At 34.8% G+C, this 24,074-nt stretch overlaps 1 protein-coding gene across 4 annotated transcripts in view; it reads right to left on the reverse strand.

Moving 5' to 3' along the window:
• The window catches only part of LOC125230157 (broad-complex core protein isoforms 1/2/3/4/5), a 206,448-nt gene that overhangs the window by 35,537 nt on the left and 146,837 nt on the right, over window positions 1-24,074 (reverse strand). Inside the window, exon 1 of one of the 4 annotated variants that reach the window (XM_048135204.1) lies at window positions 22,207-22,918. The exons of 1 other annotated variant lie outside the window; for it this stretch is intronic. The gene's annotated coding sequence lies outside the window, so the exon portion shown is untranslated. Of the gene's footprint in view, window positions 1-20,051; window positions 20,255-20,536; window positions 20,672-22,206; window positions 22,919-24,074 lie in introns of those variants that run through there. 2 more of the 4 variants (XM_048135200.1, XM_048135203.1) reach the window with 2 other exon arrangements.

Genomic DNA, 24,074 nt, shown 5'->3' on the forward strand with positions numbered 1-24,074 from the left:
CAAATCATAATAAGGCTCCTAATATTTACTCATCTTTCAAATGCTTTGAACTATCGGAGATTCAAATACAGATATTTTTTTTTATGGGATAGGAGGCAAACGAGCAGACAGGTCGCCTGATGATTTGTCCCTTTCATTCCTATACAAACATAAAAATAGATTTTTTATTGAAATTTCGACCTTAAAAACATAGTCATACGAGTAAGAAAAACATATTATTCTTGTAACATAGGTCTTTCTATTGATATTTATAGAAATACACTCTTCTCGTAGGTAGTAATAAAAATAATCGTACTTTGACATCGCGTGAAAGGAACAAGATCCTTTCTTCACGTGGAAGAAATGCGGTGTTTCGCAATATTTATATACCTAACTCTCTTAGAAACATTTCAACTTCTTATATTAAAAAAAATATTTTAATTTGTATTTTTAATAGTAACACAACTATTAAACTGTAAACTGAAATAAATGTCATATACCTCTACAAAGAAAAAATGACCAAGGCGTCTATTTCAGCGTTGGACACTTGGCCTTGGTGAGTTTTTCTTTGTTAATTAATATAACTTTAAATACTAATTACATTGGATTTTGCTCCAAAAACGTATAAAAACACAAAAAACACATTTTTCCAGAGATGTTGGCGTCGCATGGTTACAATAATATTTGGCTTAATTAACGTATTAAAAAGGCAAAAACATATCGCAATGTTACTCTAACGCCGTGTCTTGCGTGGGCGACGGTCGCGCGCGTCTCATACTTCCATATCGATACGTCGCGCGCCGTCGCGCGAACGTCGCGCGACCGTCGCCGTCGCGTCTCATACTTCCATATCGATAAGGTTTGATTTCGTATGCGTCGCATCGCCGTCGCGCGACCATCGCGCGACCGTCGCCCACGCAAGCCACGGCGTAAGTTACTTTTACAGATTATTCAAAATACCATTTTTATATAAAATCAAAAAGCATATTTTTTCGCAATTTTAAACATACAACAGTATCACTAAATATGAGAATTTGATAAAAATATATTTCGATAATTACCTTTGTAAATTAAATCACAGTTTATTTCGGAAACAAAACAAAATACCTATTTAGTTACATGACTAAAAAAAAAGACTTATATATACAACTTAAACTAAACAATTTAATATATGTATAGCTTAAAACTACACAAATTAATATATAAATAAGGTGCTAAGTTCACGTTTTTAGTCTAAACAAAATCTATTGTCTACATATAGACAGAATGTCTAGACGCTATGTCATCTATTATAACATAGTATGTTGCTGAAACTGCTTCGTAAGACCTGCTTCGCTTAGTAAGCGAAAAGTTAAACGTTTTTACCTACAATTTGCATCGATTATGTTGCTATATGTAATACGTGTGACTTTACGCCTGTGTTAAATAAATTTAAAATGGACATATATTTTTTTACATTTTATCGTATACGGAGTGTGAATGATATATATTATAGCATAGTATATATGTTGTTGAAATTGCTTGGTAAGACCTGCTTCGCTAAGTAAGCACGAAGTTAAACGTTTTTTCCTATAACTTGGATTGATTATGTTGCTATATTTTGCATGTGACTTTTGTCAAATTAAATAAAAAGCAAATATTTTCAACAAAAAAAAAATCAAAAAAAAGTTGCCTCCTACGGTTGAATTCTAAGTGATGATTAAAAATATTACATTTGCCATCTTGTTTACTTTTGTTGTACAAAAAAAAAGAATAATTTACGTTGTAAGTACTCAAGTTATGTATCTGGTGCACATTTCTTCGCTATTATTACATATTGACTAGTAATAAAAAACTTCCTCATTGCTGTTATGTCCTATAAGTTCGTTGACCCGGACGATGCCCTTCCTTGATAACGCATTCCACTTAAGTTTTTTTTTATAAAAAATGAGTCAGTCATTCTTAAGAATAGGTTTGTGGCTAGTTTCATAACATTATTGCACAAAAACATCTAAGGGGTAGCGGGGCAAATCTCGACTAGGGGCCAATTGTAACTGATCATTTTTAGGGTTCCGTAGTCAACTAGGAACCCTTATAGTTTCGCCATGTCTGTCTGTCTTTTTTCATTCCAACCCCAACGTGTGATATATTGTTGGATAGGTATTTAAAAATGAATAAGGGTTTACTAAGATCGTTTTTTGATAATATTAATATTTTCGGAAATAATCGCTCCTAAAGGAAAAAAAAGTGCGTCCCCCCCCTCTAACTTTTGAACCATATGTTTAAAAAATATGAAAAAAATCACAAAAGTAGAACTTTATAAAGACTTTCTAGTTATTTTGAACTTGATGTTTAGTAGTTTTTGAGAAAAATACGGAAAACTACGGAACCCTACACTGAGCGTGGCCCGACACGCTCTTGGCCGGTTTTTTTCATTATTACACTATGATGTTGAGTTCTACATGACTATATCCACTGAACACACCTACCATATCGTCACTACTTTAAAAAAACTTGTATCTTCGTCTGTCAATGAAAAGAAAATTGTAGTAAGTATGTATGGAATGCATATAGACTTATTGCGTTTTAACTTTGAGGAACAGTGTGAGATACGAGATTTTTTAAAAGTAGTGACGATATATAACCGGTGGCCACTCTATTTAATAATGCAAATATTGTAAAGCATGGAAAAAACGCAATCACTGCAATGTCACAGTTTCGTTTTCTTTCAACCCCTTATTTGCCAAGAGTGGCACTGAAGCTTTAGTAGTTTCATGTGTTCAAATACAGGCGTTTGTAAAGCATGGGAAAAAATGGACCAGCTACATTTGCACTGGTTACACAGTTACACTTACACATTAAGCTAGAAACACCGTGAGCTACAAAAATCTTAGTGGCCATTTAAAAAAAAACTGCTGTAGCCGAATGGCATTTTTCCGACGCGAAACGAAAACGAAACGCCGCGCAAGGTAGCCTGGCTCTGTCGCGCCAATAAGCAAGAGCGATAGAGATAGATATCTACGAGCGTTTCGTTTCGTGAGCGTTTGTGCCATTCGGCTACCTACGCAGACTACCTTTCGCGGCGTTTCGTTTTCGTTTCGCGTCGTAGAAATGCCATTCGGCTGCGGTGAGTGTATGTGACGCGGGACTTAGGCTGGTTTAGACGGGGCCGTATGAACGAACTCGGCATTAAAAAGGTGATAACGAAAGTGCAATAATTTGTAGTGATGTGCAAACGAGCAATGTTGATTTATATCGATAGTTTACGGTTCGAGATTTCAAATATTCTTAATTAACGTAGACCTATACGTATACAAAGCATTTTGGAAAGGGTATAATATATGCTCCTCTTATATGTCACTGCTTGTAGATAATTATTTCTATTTTTTAACCTAACAACTATTAATAATTTGTAAAAAAAAATAATCCAACTATCGAAGAAATATTTCGAAAATTTTGGGTTTTTAGGCATTTTTTATTACAATTTAAAAACACGTATTGAGCACGAAAACTTAATTATGTTCAGGTATCAAAATATTAATAGTGAATCTTTTTTTTGAGCCAAATGGGTAACACCTGATATTTTAAATAAATTAAATATTTACTAAAAAAATCTATCATTTTTTTTTATCAAAACCATTCCTATCTATAAATTTTTTTTCTTGTCATTTAATGGATGGTATGGGTTCTACGTCTGTTTAAAAATGTTTCAATCTGTCAATAAAACGTTAGGCAATTAGGTATACGTTGTTATCGATAAGTAATGAGCCCTAACCTAGGGCACGCCTAGATAGCACTGGTGTGCAAAAGATTGTTGATTCCATATCGAGAGATAACAGGCCTGAATTATATTAGATTATGATACGGCAGATCTATTTAGCCTACATGATAAAGCCTAAATCTTGGTACAGGTAATACCAGAAATATATATTTTAGCAAAGACATATGTAACTCCGTATAGGCAGATAAAGTCTAAGAAAAAAACGTACTTCATAGCCCTAGAGAAAAAGGTACGGTGGCCTAGATGGCGTTACACCTTTGGGGAACGCTCGGCTAGATAGCGCTAATATTAATAATTGACATTTTAACACATATCAAGCTAACAATATGGGCCAACTTGTCAAAACTTGTCAGGTTCAAAAGTTTTAAGCCTGTGACGAGAGATGGCAGTCTATGCAATGTGATTACACATTTTACTTTGACAGTAACTCTCTATAAAACTCGATCCTCTTTGATCTTCAGGAAGAATTTAGGAAAAACCATTTAATAAAAAAAGCTTTAGCATAAAAAATAGCTTTAGTTTTCCTTAACTTTTGTCATATCCACAGGAGAGATACCTAATACCAACCAATTAACCACCATCCAATCAACTATACTTACTAACTAACTAACTATTAACTACTAGCTTTTACCCGCGGCTTCGCTCGCGTTAGAAAGAGGCAAAAAGTAGCCTATGTCACTCTCCATCCCTTTAACTAACTCAACTTAAACCGCCGTGAAAGACGGACAAACAAACAGACACACATACTTTCCCATTTATTATATTAGTATGGATTAATTAATTAACTATACTTACTACAATAAAAGTAAATTTTAGCGCTGTCTGTTTAATAGGCTATTTACATAAAACCTGATAACCTGCACGGGAAGCATGGTCGCGCGATAGACGATAAAATATCAGGCCGTCCCTATCGCACTTTACAAATAGTGCGATAGGGACGGCCTGATTTTTATCAATTATCGCGCGACCATAATTGCCTGCCTGATGTTATTTATACATTTTAGCCTATTTTAGGTTTCAATTATAATAAAATAAATAAATATTATTATTATAGGACATTCTTACACAGATTGACTGAGGCCCACGGTAAGCTCAAGAAGGCTTGTGTTGTGGGTACTCAGACAACGATATATATAATATATAAATACTTATATACATAGAAAACATCCATGACTCAGGAACAAATATCTGTGCTCATTTTTTTTTTAATGAAATAGGCAGCAAACGAGCAGACGAGCCGCCTGATGGTAAGCAGTCATCGCCGCCCATGGACATAAGCAACATCAGGGGAGCCACTTATGCGTTGCCGACCTTTGAGAACCCTAAATACCTGCTTCTTGAAGAACCCCAAGTCATAGCGCAAGGGAAACACCTCAGAAGGTAGCTCATTCCACAACTTGCACGTTCATCACACAAATAAATGCCCTTACCGGGATTCGCACCCGGGACCGCGGCGCAGCATGCAGGGTCACTACCGACTGCGCCAGACCGGTCGTAATCAATTAGTAACAGATACCTGAGATACCTACAACCTACACACATGATGAACGCCATTTCAAAAGAATGTATTATTAGTTAATATAAAACCTGCCGGATAAACGAAAATAAACAAACTAGTGTCGCGAAAACAAATTGTAAACAAAACGAAATATTAATCTTAGGAGGAAACGCCTACTAATGTTTACATAAACTCGCAGTCGAGTTTTAATCGAATTGTCACAATAAGTTTATTTGATCGGTTTTAACTATTGACATTATGCTTGTATCATTACTTTAATGTATGTTGATCCTGTATTGCCTATACATTTTTGAATTTACAGGAACAAAAAGTTCGGCAGAACTTTGTTTGAAAATATAATTTTTTAATCACCATATGGGGAAAATATGATTTTCCCCTCACTAGAAACACGTGTTTTGTCATTTAGTACCAGCGGGTAAAAACGCATTTTATCCACTAGCCTTGAATAAAGTCAAATTAACTGCTTTAAAATTGGTAAAAGTAGGTGAATCTAGTAATAAAGATGATTTACCACCTGTGGAACTACTGAAAGCAGTGATAAACGCATTTTTTGCGTTGTAGTTTCCTCGCTATAGTGAAGAGAAAAGTTTTGTGTTACACTCGGGTGCAAATGTATTTTACTTCTCGTGTGTTAAAAAACTCGCAAGTTCAGGATTCTATTCTCGAACCACTCGCTTCGCTCGTGGTTCAACTATAGAATCCTTTCACTTGCTCGTTTTTCAATTCCACACTCGGCGTTAAAATACAACTTTGCCCCCTTGTATAACAAATAACTATTTTGCCACTTCTAGGCTGCGATACAGCGCCATCTAGTTTTATCCCTAAGGCCACATTTCAGGGGTACACTTTTTTGTATGGGCTTTGTCAGTCCCGATAAATATCGTCTTTGGTATTACCATTTTTATAGCAAAAAAGATTTCATAACAATTGCGATAACGATTGCGAAAGTGCAATTTTTTAGACGATTATCATTTTTTTTATTTTTAAGTATGTATGTGGAAGATGCTTTTATTGTTTATGCTGATAAATATTGTTATTTTCTATTGACTTATTGATATTTTTTTTATCCAAATCAGTTCCCATGTTTTAAAATTACTTTAAGTTCTTTTAACTTTAATCAACCATCTTTATTTACTTAAACAAACATGTACCAAGTCAGACATTTCACGACATTGACATAATTGGTACCTGATTCATAACGAATTGGAAAGTGCTGCCGAATTTTCTTAGAAACTTAACTGGATTGTCATTCACCAATGGAGAATCGGTGTGCAATATTCGGGGAAGCTTTGTATGTCTGTCTGTCAGCGGATTTAGCGTACGTGCGATTCTAATGCATTTAATTGTGTAATTTTTATTGTTTGGTTTGAGAAACAAAGCTGAATCATCGGTGTAGGTAGATGTCATTAGATGGGATGGTTGAATTTCGTTTGCATCTTACCTTAACATTTAGTATCTACTTCAAAACATGCAGTCTACGTGTGGTAATTAATATACGAATTATTATTTGACGACCGGTCTGGCTCAGTCGGTAGTGACCTTGCCTGCTAAGCCGCGGTCCTGGGTTCGAATCCCGGTAAGGGCATTTATTTGTGTGATGAGCACAGATATTTATTCCTGAGTCATGGATGTTTTCTATGTATATAAGTATGTATTTATCTATTTAAGTATGTATGGTCGCTTAGCACTCATAGTACAAGCTCTGCTTAGTTTGGGGCTAAGTCGATCTGTGTAAGGTGTCCCCAATATTTATTTATTTATTTATTATTAGTGATGGTCATCGTCGTCGAAATACTGCCACTCGCTACCCGTTTGTAACTTACTAGTGTGATACTTAACGTATTATTTTATAAAAAGATGTCAAAATAAATACTTGAAACTAGATTCAGATCCAGATTTGTTTTTTTTTTAAATATTGTTTGTTATGATTTATTAAAACCAATTCACTAGCAACTAAAACTAGTCGTGATTTAATGTAATGTGAGAAAATTGTTATAAGCATTTATTTACCCAGTCGCTAGGCCTACGTATTGTCATGGGCTGATTTGTCGAATAGACAAAACTCAGTAGGCCTACTATGTCTTACACTTATTTGTTGAATAGACAAATTTCTAGCCATAATAAATACTTGAGGCGCCTATCATTCATCTGACCTGTTTTATTAAAAAAAATGTTTAGGCTCTCTGAAACTTATAGTTTTCCTCGAAATGTATTTTTACAAAGCTTGTCATTTATCAAATCTACACTTGCAATCCATTTATAATAATAATAAAAAACGTGACATTACGAAAAATAAGTAGCGTTTTCGATTACGGAAGTAGGTATTTATATTTATACTTTTCAGTTTAATGGCGATATTGTCGCACCTTAACATCTTGCTATGGAAGAGTGTGTGAACTTTGACAGCTCCGATATATTTGATGATGACTTATACAACTATGCGAGGAGAAAATAAGACCAGTATCAATATTAATAGTGGAAAAGTAGGTACAGTCTTGGGTGAGTCTTGGTAGCTCAGTTGGTAGAGCGCTAGTACCTAGTATAGACCCAGAGGGCGTACTTGTTTCACCCAAAAAATTAAAAAATGCTAGTTAATTCATAGCAGATGTTTCTGCTTCTCAAAAAGTAAAATTTAAAACAAGAATCAATATGCTTAATACTTGTGTGAAATAGACAGTGAATAGTTTCATTCTTTGCCGCTAGAGTGCCACCTGCCTTGAAATTGACGCATAGCTTTAATATGAGCGATGACTTCACTAACCTAGTCCTATTGTTTGCTTCCTAGAACTTATTGACGATCAAATTAAAATTTATTGAAATTCGTAACTAGAGTACTTGAATACGCTGATCTATTAATAAGTATGTAACGTTTAATATTTTTCGTCAACGTTTAAGTGTGCTATTTTATTCAAGGGAATAATTAAATTTCTTGTACCGTTTATTTTTTACATCTATTTACATATTTTTTACATTGTTTTAATATCTTATTTAAACTTACTTTCGTTTAATATTCAACTTCCTCCGCTTGTTACACAATGTACCTACTATTTATTCATACACGTGAGACAAAGAGTAAGTAATAATGAGTTAAGTTGATTAATCTTATTATTTAAGAGTTGTTGGTCTTTCGAACCGGAAGACTTCGAACATTTACAATAGTTAAACATAAGGATGACCTAAAATAAATAGTACATATAAGTAACCATTATAACTTAATACCTACATTTTTTTTATTATTTAGTACATACTTATTGTAAAATCGAAACAAAATTGCAGCTATTTTTATTACTAATTCTCAGTCCGTCAGATGAACTTTTTTAATTTTTCAAGTCTAAGCTGTAAGTTAAGTACAGTAAGATTACTACATAATTATTAGACCTCTTCATGCGAGTATTTCTCGTTGACAATGTTTAGTTGACTTCGGTTAGCGCGATATAAAACTATGAAATCGGACCCCACCCATTGACCACGGTCGCTGTAAAAAATCGAAACTTCGGGATGTATTATAAATTTATTACACGCGATATAATCCGTTTTTATAGTTTTATTTAAATAAATAAATAAAATATTATAGGACATTCTTACACAGATTGACTGAGTCCCACAGTAAGCTCAAGAAGGCTTGTGTTGTGGGTACTCAGACAACGATATAGGTAAGAAATTACTTATATACATAAAAAACATCCATGACTCAGGAACAAATATCTGTGCTCATCACACCGGGACTCGAACCCGGGACCGCGGCTTAGCAGGGTCACTACCGTCACGCCAGACCGGTCGTCGTTATTTAATGTTTTAACGTTAAAATACCTAATAACTATTAGCTATGTTATAAATGTGGTGTTTTTTGCTTCGTATCCTGTAGTGCGTCAGAATGTCTAGCGCTCGATTTGATAAAGGGTATGCGAGCGCACAAGTGTCTAGTCAATGACCACAAACTATTATTTAGTAGGTACTAGCTTTATAAGCATGGACCATTTTGCATAATTATAAGCATGGACATTTTTTTTCAAAGTAGTCCACCCCACTTTTTTTTTGATTTGGAAATTTTTATGTGGTTTTCACTCAGAATTGCGAGCTCTTTCAATCCCAATAGGAGAAAAAAAGTGTTGGTTTTTTTTATTCCATGTACAACTATCTCTACTTAAAAAAATCACGTCCATTCGTCGCTCCGCTTTTGCCGTGAAAGACGGACAACAACAGACACATTCACTTTCGCATTTATTATATCAAGTATGCAAAAACCAAGGTTATAATCTAACCTAAAGTTTTTTTTTTTTTTTATGGGATAGGAGGCAAACGAGCAGACAGGTCGCCTGATGGTACGATCTGGACAAAACACCAGAGGTGTTTGCGTTGTTCGTCTTTTCTTGAAGATTTGAAGTTTTTGTTCGTAAGTATTAATGAATCATCGATAACCCCAAATTTTTTTTTGTTAATAATAATTGTGTTTTTTTTACGTTTAATACATGGAAAAAGAAGGCGTCCTTGCCCAGTAGTGGGACAAGTAGGCTCTGAATAAATAATAATAATAAAAACATATATTTATCAAATTATTAATTCTGTTATAGTTACTGACATTTAAATCCGTATCAAATGTTTTTTTGAAGATCACGTAAGTTTTTTCACAAAAGTACTTATTTTAATCTATGAAAATATCATATAATCTGTAATTTTAATTTCTCGCGTTTTGCACTACTCATAAAACCTACCAGTATAGAAATAGACTCCTAGAACGTAATAGGAGCCTTTTGATGTAATAGGAATCTCTACACCTGGTCAAGGCGGTAGGTCATGCTGCTTTACTTACAAAATGGAGGATTTGCTTGGGAGAACCTTGGTACTTATGACCTTTTGTTATAAATTGACAGCGATTGTTCTTACCGACCAAGGAAGTTAAGGTAATGGTATTGTTTTAATTGTAATAAATTTTTTTTTTGAAACATTCAAATAAAGACGAAGTTCAAAACGAGTGGCGATAAATTAAAACACGGTGTTTTAAATCGACACGAGTTACGAATCTCCTTTTTGCACGTGTATCGTACGACGTTTTTAGGGTTCCGTAGTCAACTAGGAACCCTTATAGTTTCGCCATGTCTGTCTGTCCGTCCGTCCGTCCGTCCGCGGATAATCTCAGTAACCGTTAGCACTAGAAAGCTGAAATTTGGTACCAATATGTATATCAATCACACCAACAAAGTGCAAAAATAAGAAATGGAAAAAAATGTTTTATTAGGGTACGGCCCTACATGTAAAGTGGAGGCTGATATTTTTTTTCATTCCAGCCCCAACGTGTGATATATTGTTGGATAGGTATTTCAAAATGAATAAGGGTTTACTAATATCGTTTTTTGATAATGTTAATATTTTCGGAAATAATCACTCCTAAAGGAAAGGTTTTGAACCATATGTTTAAAAAATATGAAAAAAATCACAAAAGTAGAACTTTATAAAGACTTTCTAGGAAAATTGTTTTGAACTTGATAGGTTCAGTTGTTTTTGATGGCCCCTACACTGAGCGTGGCGAAGATTCGACAGATGGCTAACACCTATATAATGAACCACTTCTCGCACTAGTGCGTAAAAAAAACACTATCTTTACTGAAAAACGTCGTACGATACACGTGCGAAAAGGAAATTCATAACTCGTGTCGATTTAATACATTCCCTTTCGGTCGTGTTTTAATTTATGGCCATTCATTTCCAAATTCCTTTTTTTCGTAGGTACTTGTATGGTAATGTAACGTACTATTTACATAATATAAATACCCAGGGAGGAAAATTGAAACTACGTTTGTATGAAGAATATAAATAAATAAATAATAATAAATATTGGGGGACACCTTACACAGATCAACCTAGCCCCAAACTAAGCAAAGCTTGTACTATGGGTGCTAAGCGACGATATACAATACTTAAATAGATAAATACATACTTTTATACATAGAAAATATCCATGACTCAGGAACAAATATCTGTGCTCATCACACAAATAAATGCCGTTACCGGGATTCGAACCCGGGACCGCGGCGGTCATTACCAACTACGCCAGACCGGTCGTCCAATATATCGCACCCTATGCATTGAATAACTTGTATCATAATAAAAGTACGCCTATTTTAAAATCATGAATAATGGGAAAAAACACTTCCGAGCATTATTGTACTTTACCTTTTCCTATGTAACCAATAACTAAATTTAGGTTTACTGATAAAAATGGCATAACAAGGAAACTAACTATTATTTTAATCATTTATTCACGTAAATTAGTATTCCTGTAATTCTATTCTAGAATTTTGCTTGTTATTTTATCCTCTTAAGTTATTTAGGTTAGATGACAGTGATCTGCAGTACCTAGACTATTAGATTTGTATTTAAAACAACTATATTGGTATTTTATACGATATGAGGAAGAAATCGGAGGGACCTATATTTTGAGTTAAAGTTTTTTGTACACACAGATCCGATTCAGATCTAAACTAGATCAATAACACGCGCTAATGTATTTTTTTCCATTTATAGATTTCAAGCTTTGCAAAAAATACACACCATAATCCAAAAAATACATTTTTTTCTTTGAGATGAGACCCAGTTAGAACCATTTTTCGCTCCCAAAATTTGCCATAAGTATATCAAATTTCATAATAATGTATCGTTAGTATTTTTATTTTTTTTATCATGCAGAAACGTTTGCGAGCCCCGGCAACCGGCAAGGTCGCAGGTTCGAGTCCTGCCAGAGGTGTGAATTTTTCCATTTTTCCTTTAATTTAAAAAATATGTTATCGTTAGAAGTTCTAAGATCCTCGAAATGTATCAATGTGAATAAAATTATTGCTCGTTTAAAGTCATAAGATAAATTTAAACTTGATCGCCTTACACCATCTTCCCTAAATATATCATAAACATACATCGGGGTTTTGGGAGCGGGAATGATTTACACTAGCCCAAAAATGGTGAAAACGATAAAAGATAAACATTACTTTAACATTTCTGAGTACATTTGGAGCCAGTTACATAATTAAATCATAAATTTTGTTATATTTAATTTATGGTTAAATACATATTTCAGTAATTCAAATTACTATAAACAAAGTTACAAATACACGAATTCATTCCCGCTCCCAAAACCCCGATGTATGATCATAAAACCTTGTCCACTTGGAGTCTTATATAAATATTTTTCCGCAAGTTTGTTAGAATTTAGATCCCTAGGCCGTCAGCCTAGCGTTATCTAGGTTCAACGGCTGCCACCGATAAAAACGCGATTGCACATGTGTGCTTAGCAAGCGGGGAGCAGTTTTTATATTGTAAATAATTTCATGCCACATGGACATTTGATGAGAGGTGATGAGGCACTGCCAGACAAAACAAGGTGTAAAGTTAGTGATGATTTTTCAAAAACGTCATTTTTCATAATGTAATATCCTATTCAATCGTATTTATATCTAATATTTAACAAAGTTCCAATCGGGCAACCGGAACGGGCAAAAGGAACCAGCGCTATTAGATTGCGTGAATGGATGAAAATGTTGTGTTACAATAGACACAAAATTTTCATCCATTAAAATAAAATACAAGTTAAGATTAAACTTTTATTTTATTTTAATAGATTCTAATGGATGATAAGGTAAAAAATTACGATGGTTGTTCTTAGATGTCCTAGCAAAGATGTTAATGGTTGACGCCATAGCGAACGAAACGGTAATCTCTCTCTCCCTATCATTAAATATTAACCAAGTGGCAGAACCACGTAAACGGGATAATGTTATGGATGAAAATGCTAGCTCTGATTTATTTGACGACAAAACCTTTGTTTTTGTCAAAAAAATTAAACTTTACTTTTTTCTTAAAGTTCTTAAAGGGAACTTATAGTCTATATGATTCCTACGACTGCGTAAAAATTATAATACTAACTATTTTTTGCCCGCAGCTTCGCACAAAGAGAAAAAAGTAGCCTATGTCACTATCCATCCCTTCAACAGGCTAGTTTCCTATAAAATAAAACTATGGAAACGGATTAAATCGCGTATAATGAATTTAAAATACATCCCGACGTTTCCATAATCCGTTTCCATAGTTTTATTTCATGAGTAACTATCGCGGTAACTGAAGACAATAGTTTCCTATACTTAAAATAAAATATTTTAAGCAGTACACGAAATAAAGCACCACATAATTATTAGAAAAATATGCACGGTAGTTATTTTTAAACATTATTTCTATTTAATACGTCAAAGAGAAAAATATAAAGTAAATGTATTGACCGTGACGTCACTCCTCAGTATTTCATAGTAATTCCATATTAGCAAATCGTTTTGACAGTTCATAAAAAGACGCTGATTTGACTAGTAGGAAACTAGCCTATTTATCTCCACTTAAAAATCACATGAAACCGTCGCTCCGTTTGACCGTGAAAGACGGACAAACAAACAGACACACACACTTTCCGATTTATAATATTAGTATGGATTATTGTACAGTAAGTAATAGACATATTTTATATTCTATGATAGGTATGATTCGAATCTTGATACATATTAATATTGCTTACTTATTAAGATTCCTTGAAAATGTTTTCGTGAAAGTAAAACATCGGTTAGTGAACTACAGTGCATTAGTCTAGGCCTACGCCTGCGTAGAGTGCACTACGCACGTAGCCGCGTAGCGCGTGCGCATGGTCTAGCCTGTGCGTTTGACCATCACACATAGAGATATGTTCATAGACAATAACGACATGGTTACTAGCCTGTTTTCACAAATAAAGAGATTCGTTTGACCATCACACATAGAGATATGTTCATAGACAATAATATTTTGGCAAATAAGGGGTTGAAAGAAAACGAAACTGTGACATTGCAGTGACAGGTTGCCAGCCTCTCGCCTATGCCACAATTTAACCCATATCCCATAGTCGCCTTCTACGACACCCACGGGAAGAAAGGGGTGGTGAAATTCTTAACCTGTCACCACACAGGCAAGCACTGTATATGTTTGTATATCCATCGTAATAAAGCATCTTATTCTACGATTGGGGATAGTCAAAATTATAACCTAAGGAACAATGACAAACTAGCTTTACCTGTATCTAGTTTTGCACACTTTAACAAAAGTCTAGGTAATAATGCTATCAAGGTATACAATAAGCTGACCAAAGCTTTGAGAGACTGTGAAGACATTAAATTATTTGACAGAAAAGTGAAAGAATATTTTATAAATAGACCATATTACTCAATTGACGAATATTTTGCTAATTTATTCAGTTAATTTGACATTTTTAGGGTTCCGTACCTCAAAAGGAAAAAACGGAACCCTTATAGGATCACTTTGTTGTCCGTCTGTCCGTCCGTCCGTCCGTCTGTCAAGACCCTTTTTCTCAGGAACGCGTGGAGGTATGAAGCTGAAATTTATATCAATTACTCAGGTCTACTGTCCCTTGAAGCTGTGAAAAAATCAAACTTCTAAGCCAACGCAATCAAAAGATACAGCCGTTTATGCCGCAAATTTTCGACACTTGCAAGGGAATCAAAACCTACAGGGTGCTTCCCGTGAACTCAGAATCTTGAAATTTGGTACGAAGCAACGTCTTATAGCATAGATAAAGGAAAAATTACGAAAACCATAAATTTTTAGTTACATCACATAATATATTTTTTTTTAATAATGAACGAACTTTGTAAACCTTGCAGGTTTGTACAGAACCCTCGGTGCGTGAGTCCGACTCGCACTTGGCCGGTTTTTTTTTTAAATTGTATCTGTGACGTATTTTGAAATCTGTTTAATGTTATCTGGTTTTTATCTTAAGAATTTTGTTATATTAGTATAAGGATTTCTAAACTGTATTTGCATGCATGTACCTGTGCTTTCATTTTAGCAAATAAATCAAAGCATGAACAGTTTCATGTTTCTATGTAACTTATGCTTGAAGTTTCTTGTGCATAGAATAGGTTTCACTAGGTACAGTGTAATGATATAGATTAATATTTAAATATTTAATAAAACTACGGTTGTACACACGTTATACACTTGCACCACGGGAAGAAAGTAGTGAAATTCTTAACCTGTCACCACACAGGCAAGCACTGTATATGTTTGTATATCCATCGTAATAAAGCATCTTATTCTACGATTGGGGATAGTCAAAATTATAACCTAAGGAACAATGACAAACTAGCTTTACCTGTATCTAGTTATGCACACTTTAACAAAAGTCTAGGTAATAATGCTATCAAGGTATACAATAAGCTGACCAAAGATTTGAGAGACTGTGATGACACTAAATTATTTGACAGAAAAGTGAAAGAATAAAATAAATAAATAAATAAATATTGGGGACACCTTACACAGATCAACTTAGCCCCAAACTAAGCAAAGCTTGTACTATGGGTGCTAAGCGACGATATACATACTTAAATAGATAAATACATACTAATATACAATAGAAAACATCCATGACTCAGGAACAAATATCTGTGCTCATCACACAAATAAATGCCCTTACCGGGATTCGAACCCAGGACCGCGGCTCAGCAGGCAGGGTCACTACCGACTGAGCCAGACCGGTCGTCTAATATTTTATATTTTATAAATAGACCATATTACTGAATTGACGAATATTTTGCTAATTTATTCAATTAATTTGACATTTTTTTTTCATTTCAATCTTTTAAATTGTATCTGTGACGTATTTTGAAATCTGTTTAATGTTATCTGGTTTTTATCTTAAGAATTTTGTTATATTAGTATAAGGATTTCTAAACTGTATTTGCATGCATGTACCTGTGCTTTCATTTTAGCAAATAAATCAAAGCATGAACAGTTTCATGTTTCTATGTAACTTATGCTTGAAGTTTCTTGTGCATAGAATAGGTTTCACTAGGTACAGTGTAATGATATAGATTAATATTTAAATATTTAATAAAACTACGGTTGTACACACGTTATACACTTGCACCACGGGAAGAAAGTAGTGAAATTCTTAACCTGTCACCACACAGGCAAGCACTGTATATGTTTGTATATCCATCGTAATAAAGCATCTTATTCTACGATTGGGGATAGTCAAAATTATAACCTAAGGAACAATGACAAACTAGCTTTACCTGTATCTAGTTATGCACACTTTAACAAAAGTCTAGGTAATAATGCTATCAAGGTATACAATAAGCTGACCAAAGATTTGAGAGACTGTGATGACACTAAATTATTTGACAGAAAAGTGAAAGAATAAAATAAATAAATAAATAAATATTGGGGACACCTTACACAGATCAACTTAGCCCCAAACTAAGCAAAGCTTGTACTATGGGTGCTAAGCGACGATATACATACTTAAATAGATAAATACATACTAATATACAATAGAAAACATCCATGACTCAGGAACAAATATCTGTGCTCATCACACAAATAAATGCCCTTACCGGGATTCGAACCCAGGACCGCGGCTCAGCAGGCAGGGTCACTACCGACTGAGCCAGACCGGTCGTCTAATATTTTATATTTTATAAATAGACCATATTACTGAATTGACGAATATTTTGCTAATTTATTCAATTAATTTGACATTTTTTTTTCATTTCAATCTTTTAAATTGTATCTGTGACGTATTTTGAAATCTGTTTAATGTTATCTGGTTTTTATCTTAAGAATTTTGTTATATTAGTATAAGGATTTCTAAACTGTATTTGCATGCATGTACCTGTGCTTTCATTTTAGCAAATAAATCAAAGCATGAACAGTTTCATGTTTCTATGTAACTTATGCTTGAAGTTTCTTGTGCATAGAATAGGTTTCACTAGGTACAGTGTAATGATACAGATTAATATTTAAATATTTAATAAAACTACGGTTGTACACACGTTATACACTTGCACGGAGTTTAGCCACCGCGTGAACTCCCATAAGGTACAGTGGGACAAATCTCGACTGGGGGGCAAATGTAACTGGTCTATTTTTTCCATGTTTTGCAATGTTTGCATTATTAAATAGAGTTTCCATCGGTTATATATGGTAGGCGTGTTCAGTGGGTACATCCACCTAGATATAATCATAGTGTAATAATGGAAAAAATGGATCAGTTACTATTGCCTCCCAGTCGAGATTTGCCCCGCTGTACCTGAAGAGGGGCCTCCAAAAATTGGCCCGAAACATGTCGCAGCAGTAGCGATATAATAACGTAATTTTTGAATATGTCTCACGAAAGATTAACGTTTATAAATGAATACATATTTATATTTATTACACTTTTAAAGATGCTGTGGAATTCTCATTCTATGAGATCGATTGATATTTGATAGATAAGATCTATGAACTTGACGCCCAATGCTGTGCAGCGGTTGCAATACTTGGATGTTGCCATATATTTTTTTATTTTACCCATTTCTACACATCGCCATACTATTAAATAAATAATTTAGATCATCTTGATCATCTGATGTTAATGGTAAGTGCGTTTCCACATTATCCGATCCGATATCGGATGTCAAAAGGATTTCTAAGGCAAAAATCAAAGATGGCGGCTTAAATGTATGGGATATGTGTCCTACATCCGAAATCCTCTCATTTTTAGGGTTCCGTAGTCAACTAGGAACCCTTATAGTTTCGCCATGTCTATCTGTCTGTCCGTCCGTCCGCGGATAATCTCAGTAACCGTTAGCACTAGAAAGCTGAAATTTGGTACCAATATGTATATCAATCACGCCGACAAAGTGCAAAAATAAAAAATGGAAAAAAAATGTTTATAATAGTAAATGTATATAATATAATATAATATAATTGTAATTATAGGGTACCCCCCCTACATGTAAAATGGGGGCTGATATTTTTTTTCATTCCAACCCCAACGTGTGATATATTGTTGGATAGGTATTTAACGTTTTTTGATAATATTAATATTTTCGGAAATAATCGCTCCTAAAGGAAAAAAAAGTGCGTCCCCCCCCTCTAACTTTTGAACCATATGTTTAAAAAATATGAAAAAAATCACAAAAGTAGAACTTTATTAAAGACTTTCTAGGAAAATTGTTTTGAACTTGATAGGTTCAGTAGTTTTTGAGAAAAATACGGAAAACTACGGAACCCTGAGCTGAGAAGAACTGAGCGTGGATCGACACGCTCTTGGCCGGTTTTTTTTAGATAAACAAGTAAAAATTCATAAGATAGAAAAATCTCGTTTCATAGCTGAAAGACTCGAACCAATAATATTTCCTTTAGTTAGTTATACTTCGTTGGAAACCGGAGCTAGGTTTAGATTTAAGTAGATTCCGGAAATATAAAACATTTACTACGGCTCATAATATTTTCCTTTGCAGAAGATGTTGAGCCGACTTAAGGAGTTTCTTAATTCGCAGGGATATTTGTAGATTATTTTAATGTTCCTTGATTTAAAATGATTTAATATAGATTTTTTATACTTCTCAGTTGATTCCATTTTGCTACGTTACAATTTGCGTCTGCGGCTTGGTTAGAATTTCAGAATACGTAAAAAAATAGATCTGGATATGACATGAATCGGATTTGTAAGTGTCAAAGTGTTGCTTTTGACTTTGTAATTAGGTAAAATAAGTGGCATTGCATTCTGTTCATGTCATTGGTAGACGATTATAAGCTTGTTTTTTTCCAGGATTGCTTTTTGTAATGAAGGTGTTAAAAAATTTAATGTTTTTATAAAAATGTTAATAACTAGCTACAGTGAGTAATGTGTTTATAGGGCATACCTATCTGTATTGTAGTTACAAATATACGTATTAAATGTATCATTCGTGTCATTTTTACAACATTGAACCCGTGAACTCTAGTGATAAAATGTATGTTGGTAGAACTTCTTAGAATAGGTTAGGTACATTAGCTGTTTCCAGACGCTAAGGAATCCTGCTTGTACAAACACACGGAAAACTTATTTTAATACCTATTTGTAATGCTTTCTTTGATTTTTCCATGTCAACTACCTAAACCATATTATTAACATTGTAGCTAATCTTAATGGAGGAGCGGTCTCTCTTGACATTGGTATTTTTTATACTTAAAAAGAGGCACCAACCTGATTGTAGTAAACTATCTGTGCTACTGAATAAATCATTTTTATATATAAACAAACAGTTATAATTATAAAAGAATTTAACAAAATAGATTATAACTTACAACACCCTTCAAGGATAATAAAATAAAATATTTTAATTATACATGATTTTAAAATAGTTTTATTTTTTATATGTATTATACGGTAACTTACATCAATATGAAATAAAGCGGCGGGTAAATAATATGCGAATATAAAACTTATTTTTATCGTATAAGTTTGTTCCTTACAAATAATACTAATATGTACTAATACTAATATGTACTTAAATTTGACCGGTTTATGTTATTTTAATTACGAGTAGGACATTTACATTAAATTAATTATCACTAGGATAATTATAATCATAATTTTATGGACTAGGTATTACGTAATATATGAAATTATGATAAATATGTGTAACGTTATTTTAAAGTACGAGTAGGTATTCAATATTCACACACGAAATTTAAGTTATCAATTAATAGTGTGACATTCAACTATAAGACTTGAAACTTATCACACGTGTCACGTGTGTAACGGTTTTTCAACAGGATTCGAATTCCAAACGTCAATTTTCATTTGAACAAATTGGCAGAAAAATAAAACACCTAACCGCCGATCCCCTCCGTTTTAATCCTACTAGTAATAGAATTATGAACTGGAAAATATTTTTGACAACTTTTTTCATGCCCGCTGAAAACGAAAGTGGCATAGACTGATAGAGTCGTGTTTACCTTTTTTTGTGGGGTGCCTATAAACTACGCCGTCTATTTTTTAACACGGTACACAATTTTTTTAGCCACATTTTTCAGTTCACCGTTCACTCGCGAATGACAACTCAGTATTGTCTTTTTTCATCGGTAAAGTTTAGTTACAAAACTTCGGATACATTACTTCTAAATTTTGATACATGTTATTACTCGTTGAGATTCACATAGACACTGAGTAAACTCGCGACTCGAGTTATGAACTGCTAGTCTGTTACGCTCTTAATTGCAGCTCTAGAAAGAGATAGATTTTTTTGCAATAGCCAGTTTCATAGCTCTAATCGCATTCAACTGATAAAAGTAGCGATTAAAAAAATAGTCACTGTTCTAGCACAACGCGCCGTTGTCCCGAAATGAGGTTATCCATTTTTGTGCAAATAATTTTTATCAGGCGACCTTGCTCCCAGCTATCGCGAATTTGGCTAGGCCGATAAACTAATGCTAGAACTCACCTTTTAAAAAAAACAATCCACTCACGCACTGTGGTCACTGTAAGCGTGTTTGCGAGCGCGCGTGCAGGTGTTGCACATTGTGCCGGCCGCTGCCGACTAACGTTTCGGCGCTTACGCAGCCCCCCGCCGAAATACCGCGAAAAAATATGGCGGCAAAAACTGAAGGGGTGCGCTCACCGTTTCTCTGCGAGGCTGTATGCTAATCCATCGTGTGCTCGGGCCCTTTTTTCCGGGGTGAGGGTGGGGGTGCAATTAAAAACTCGCGCGTGCGTGTGGGGGCGCGATTAGAAAGGAGACGGCGGCGGAATGAGTCTGTCACCGTTTTTTACTTTTTTCTAGTCTGGAACGGATGCTGAATCGATGCTCGTCTGGATGCGATTCGGCGACTTGCTAATTTCCTAGGAAGCGCCGCTTAGCGGCGGCACTAAACTGGACTACAACTATTTTATAAGAAAGTAGGACTTCTTTATAAATATTTTCAACGACTTTTTCCTAAAAAGGGTTAAAAATATTCTACTTTCTGAAACTTTCTTCAAATTTTATTAGGTACCTGTTTCATAGTAAATATACCTACTTAATTAAGCTAGAATTGTATTGAATAAAATACAACGCACATTCAAATTAACAACATACCTATAAGTACATAGGCTAACTATTACAAAAAAAAACATTGCAACATCCCAATTCTAAAATCAAAACTAGTCTCCCAAACAGGCTTGCAAACAAAACGGTCGAAGAAAAGAATAGATTCCAAATTCAAAAAAGGAACTTAGGCAAAGGCGACAACGGGCTGCAACGGGTGGCGCGCTGCAAGCTAGCTTCTGCAGAATCGCGCTCGCGGCCTGTGCGCTCGAAACGCGCGAAAGTGATTGCGCGGGGAAAAATGCGTATGTGACCGGTCGAGTTTTTTTTTATTTTGTTGACGATATTGATGTGGGTTTTATTGTGCTATATTTTTTTTATCAAAGTGTGAATTAATATGAAGAGATATAGTTTAACATATATAACTATAGGTTTAGTTATAATAACAAAATATGAGTCGTTTAAATGAGTTTGACTTAAAAATATTTTTTACGTAAGTGATGAAATACTTCAATAGTTTTGTTTTCAATACCTAATAGCTCTATTGTAATAAGAATCTAGAATTAATAATTAATATCTAATCTACCTATCACGTAATATGTTTACTAAAGTGCATACATTTTGCAGGATATTTAAAGAAAACCATTTAATCAGCTTATTATTATCATAATCAACCAAAATAATATAATCAAGCGATAATCGTCTAAACTCTTGATTTGCATCGTCAACGGTCCGATGCAACTTTTTTAATTTATTACTTTTTAAATTATTTATGCAGGAGCGTCTAATGTGGAGGTCGCGGTCCACTTGCAGCGAGCTGTCCCTTGCGTCCAGTTTCATAGATTATCATAATAATAGCTAACTTAAGAAGGGTCAACCTAATTGTTCGCGAGAGAAATTAAAAAAAAGATTAAGTCACAAACTTGTTGAATATTCAAATCTATGACTTGTAAAGGATTAAAGATTTCTGTGAATAGAGAAGTACACTTCCGGTTCCCTCTAAATTTTGTGAGAATCTAAAATAACAAGCAAAAGTAGAAGCAGTTTTAATTGTGCATTTTCAATTGTTGTCTAAATGTAAAACTTACCTTTTGCAGTAGCCGCTCACTCCCAAAAATAACAACAAAAAACAATCAACAAAAACTTCAACAAAGTCACAAGTCAATGTCCGCCGAAAGCCCGCCAATAAAAAAAATCGGAAAAGCGCGACGCGAATATTCTGTCCGAACCAAGTTCGTCAACTGTCCGCCGACCACACACGCACGTGAGAACTTCGCCCAACTTCGGAAACTTTAGCCGCGCGATAGTTGCGCGCCACGCGTTCCAAACTTAAAATTTCAAATTCTCAAAAATGGAATCTTCGCCACCGGACTACTAATTGCGCCAATTATTCTTTTTTATTTTAAAGTTTTTTTTTGCGGAGGCGTCCACCCGTCCGGTCGGGTCCGGCCGGTCTGCAATATTAACACGAGCGGCGTCCACCTTTTGTAATGAAACGTTCACACATGCTTCCGCATTACCGTCCCGATGCCATCAATAATGAAGCCGGGCGGGAAAAAACAAAACGGGGCACCTCTCCCGACGAGGCGCCCGCCGACACTACAGCCTCCTCGTCAAAGATCAGAATTGCATATCTGGGTTGCGTTAATGAGCGGGGGGAGGGGGTTTTAGGGGGTCGAAAAAGTGGCACCGCTCGCGCGCGAATATAAATTCATCGCCAAAAAATCATTACGCGGGGGGTGGTATTACGGGCTGGCGCTCGCTGCGCGGGTTCGTATAGTTTTTAAATCGCGCTCTCACTCGACGACGCGGCGCCGGCACGGGCGGACCCGGCCGCACTGGCAATACTGCCATGCACCTGCACTAGCCCTACACTATCACGCATGACCATAGACAAACTTCCACTCCCAAGACGCGCGCTCGCAAATTAAGAAACAAAACACGACCGATGAGCGCGGGAAATGGATTGATTTTTTTTAGAGAAAGGGAAAAGGTTCCACGTGTATGCAAATTCCTCTTTTCGGCGACGATCGTAATCAATTTGTGCGTAGAAAGCGGTACTTCCTCACGCACACAGCGGCGCACCAGTGTGCGACTCAAATTAAATCTAATACAAAATTGCGTTTTATGTTCTCGCTAGTGCGTGTAGGTGTGTGTAGGGGGTATGCGAACTCGCGGGTACACTCGGCGCCACTTACCCTACTAAATAATTAGGACTATATTAGTTTGCTAATTAGTACTTCAAACTAAAGTAACTAGCTAGTAGTTAAATATTTGAAAAAAGATGAAATAATATGAATTAAACTTTATTCCGTCATCATATCTGTTTGAATATTTACATACAGTTGAAACTTTAATTGCAATATTAAAAAAAAATATTACGAATCGTTATGTATTGGTTTAATTATTAAATAATAAGTTTTATTCAAACAAAAATATACCTACTAATAATATAATAAATTACATCGCGAATCGTAAGACACCGATATTTTTAAACTATTTATCAATTCGATCCCACTTCTGATTAAAAACGAGTTACGTATACCTATGTATTTTACAATATGAATATGAAAAATCATAAATATTTATCGGGATAACTAATTAACATGTCTATCAAATGCTCAATACATTTCAGACACATTTACAAAAGTAAATCACAGTCAATCCAAATAAGCACAGTCATTACGCATTAACACATATTGTCTTGACTGTACTTTAAAACCCACACAGGCTTAATGTTAAAAATGAATTACCAACACAGCGGAGGCGCCCCCCTACACTCATTTTCATTTCGATGTTTTTGGGTTTTTGCGCAAACTCCCCAAGGGGGCGCCACCCCCGCCCTATGAAAATAGGATATATTTTTATGTTTTATTTGCCCGGAAGCCCGTAGCTTAGTTGCATGTTTATTAGAAGTTTTTATTAGTAGAAACAATGCGGTTTTTTGCTGGTACGC

This window comes from Leguminivora glycinivorella, chromosome 10, assembly GCF_023078275.1.
Source record: "Leguminivora glycinivorella isolate SPB_JAAS2020 chromosome 10, LegGlyc_1.1, whole genome shotgun sequence".
Lineage (NCBI taxonomy): Eukaryota > Metazoa > Arthropoda > Insecta > Lepidoptera > Tortricidae > Leguminivora > Leguminivora glycinivorella.